The following is a 3,339-nucleotide window of genomic DNA, read 5'->3' on the forward strand; positions in this document are numbered from 1 at the left end:
TTATATCCTTCCACTGAAGCAGCATCCAGGTGACACTCAGGTAGATTTGATCTTGTTCAAGTAAATCAACCTGCAGCTATTCCTCCTCTGTTATAAATATGGCTGTGCCTCCAGCTTCAACAGCTTACTAAGCAGCACTGTAATAGGGGGAAACACAGCATCAGAACTAAGTGAACGTGTCAGGGGGTCAAATTGTTACTCTCAGCAAAGAGGGGCTTTCTTAGAGGCAAATCATGGCGAGACTGAAGGTGTCTAAAGGGGCAGTGCAAGACAGTCTGAAAAACGCTTTGAAGAAACTGGATCAGTAGCATCCAAAGCACGATCAGGCAGACCAAAAGAGACCGCACCATCAGAAGATCAATACATCAAGCTTTGTTCACCGAGAGATAGAAAAGCAACTTCATTACAGATACAGAATTTGCTAAATAAAGAACACAAGATCCAATTTAGAAAAACTCATGTCAAAAGAAGGATTTCTAAAGCAATTCTTAGTAGGTGAAACAAGGCCACGCATTTTGAGGTGGGCAAAGACAAACCCGCACTTCCAAGTAAATGAAAAAAAGTTCTGTTTATTGATAAATCCAAGATAGAGATTAGTGGAAGTACCAGAAGGAAACAATAAAACGGCGGCTCAGACCAACACGGTGGTGGAACTATTCAAGCGTACGGCGCTGAATCGACTCGATCTGGACCAAGGGAAAGTTGTGCTTCATTCTTCAGAAGCAGGTTCCACCCTGTGGTTTGCATCTTTGTGGAGGAGGATTCGTTCTGCAGCAGGAAAATGAGCCCAAACACACCTTACAGCTTTGACAAGAAGACCAAAGAGACTTCAGCTGACATTAACCCCACTGAATATTCATGTGGGCACTTGAGGAATGAGGAAACCAAACGTTCCTGACGTCCTAAGAAGCTCTTTGGAACATTGTCAGATAACGTTGGGTTATCAAACTCATGGAGTCCATGCAGCTCGAGTGCTGCTCTCATTAAAGCAAATATTCCTTTTTCAGAAACTCCACTTTTCACTTTAAATTGATGAGCTGATTTCATCGCTTGTTATGAAACATTCAGAGCACATTGTACATGCATAGCAATCAATCAAATCACTTAAAAGTTCCCTTAATTGTCTCCTTCTCACACCGTCAGCCTTAGGATTTGAATTCAAGTCTCACCTCTGGACCTCTGGCGTTTCAATAAAAAAACATATTTCATTATGGACATAGTAGATTTGCATTAGCACCAAAATCCAATGGTTTGTTTCTTTAATCAAGGTCTCGCTGTCCTCCAAATTTAATGAAAATCCTTTCATATTTTGTTGAAGATATTCATCCTTGGTGGAAGCAACAAAAAGACTGTTGCATAAACTGGCTCTTCAGATGCTCCATCATTTCATAGTAACCCACACTACTAGAATAATTTAGGGCAGACTGCTCTCATGCAACGTTGCTCCGATGACATTTGGGTGGCAGCCAAGTTGTATTTGAGCAGCAAATATATTGACTCTACACTTGACTTGCTTCTTGTCTTTGCTGTCTTTAAGTTTGACTCATCATTAACAAGAGCCCCTCAAAGAGCGGTTTGGCTTCCACCAACAGAAACTTTTATTCATTTCAAATCTTTCCCCCCCAACCTTGTTGTATCGAGCCACAGGTGTTTTTTTTTTTTTTTAGAGGGGCCTCTGCTGAATTTGTCTGAGTTGTAACCTTTGCATTCAGGGACTTCAAAGACCTCAGGCTACACAGGAAACAAATGTGTTATGCACAGAATGTGGGGAGGGAAAAAAAATCCAGACTACACTCAACTTTGAGAGGCTTCTGAAAAAAAAAAAAAAAAAGAGAAAGCAACACATTCAGACAGATTGGTGCTTTCAGCTGTTAGCTCTAACTTAGCCTTGAGCTTGTGCCACTGTGGTTCTTCCTGTTGTGTCAGACGCGTTAGCTGCTTGTTAACACCGTTCAGATGTTGTACCCTTGACAGGCGCTGATTTGTTTAGTTTTCAGACAGTTTATAGAAAAGGTTAGCCGGCGTTATTGTAGTTCAGAAATAATGCACTGAATAGTTTTTAACTGTCAGAGTCCACACGAAGTGCAGCAAACAGAAATAGTCAAAATCAGCTTTTCAAGGCACTCAGCAGGTTAGTTTATGCAAGTATCTCGGAGAACTGCACCGTTTTTCCGCAGATTTAGATTGCCTCACTTGCTTCTGTCTCTTCGTGTAATCGCAGGCTGACTCGATGATGTTGAGATCAGGGCTCTGTGGGGATCCCACCATCTGTTGCAGGGCGCCTTGTTTTCTTGTGGCTGCTGTTAGGTCTTTATGACTCAGGCTGTATGTTTGGGCTCATTGTGTTGCTGCAGATTGAATTCGAGACCAATCAGACGGCGCTGTGTGATGCAAGAGATCCAAACTTAATGTGTCTTAACTCTTTCGCACAGTACTATGCATATATTGAGATTGATGAGTTGCCAGTTGGATATCTTGTCTGTATCTGACCAAGATGTAAGAAGCTAAATTATCATTACCAGAGCAATGCATAGTCACAGTGGTGAGGACTTTATAAGAAGCTATTATGAACGGTTTTGTTTTACCTTGTTAACAGATCTATACGGTGCTTTCCAAACGCTAGAGGACATATCATGAGCGAAATAAGCAGCTGACACTATGTCAACTCAGCTCCACCTCAAAAACATAAATTCAGTGTGAAAGTAAAATCACATTATGCACATCATGTATCCGTGTTGCTGCTGAACTATTAGTGGAGTAACTTTCCGGTAGCTCAGCATAAATGTTAAAGAACTGCCTGAGGGTCAAAAGGTTTCGGTTTGAGGCCAACCAGAGGAGATGTGTTTACACCTCTAAAAGGCTTCTGGGTTAAGGACTCAGCAGTTCTTATATTGTATGGAAACTGATAACAGGATTACATTTTCATCTACGTATACTGACTGATGAATAGGAATTTCTGATTTACTATAAAAGCTGCTGCATTTGTACTTCCCCTTTGAGAATCTGGACAAACTCTGCTATTCTCCATATTGTACACAACATTAAATCTACCATCTTCTCAGCAAAGTGTTTTGTCTTTTTTAAGTTTAATGACGTCTGGGATATCCTTGTCAACTTGTGAGGTGGGGCTTTACATTTCATTTCATATCATTACTTGTTGTATGGCTGAGCTACCTCAACATTACAAAGTGTCACTGTGTAGAGTAGCTTTACAGTGTTTGAATGGAGTCGTAGGTGAACTGGTGTGCTCGAGCAGCACATATCAAGAGAGTCACGTCTAGTTTAAGGCATGAAGGTACTATTTTAATGGAACAAGAACTTCTAAATACGTAACTCTGA

Source organism: Stegastes partitus, unplaced genomic scaffold (genome assembly GCF_000690725.1).
Source record: "Stegastes partitus isolate 25-593 unplaced genomic scaffold, Stegastes_partitus-1.0.2 Scaffold887, whole genome shotgun sequence".
NCBI lineage: Eukaryota > Metazoa > Chordata > Actinopteri > Pomacentridae > Stegastes > Stegastes partitus.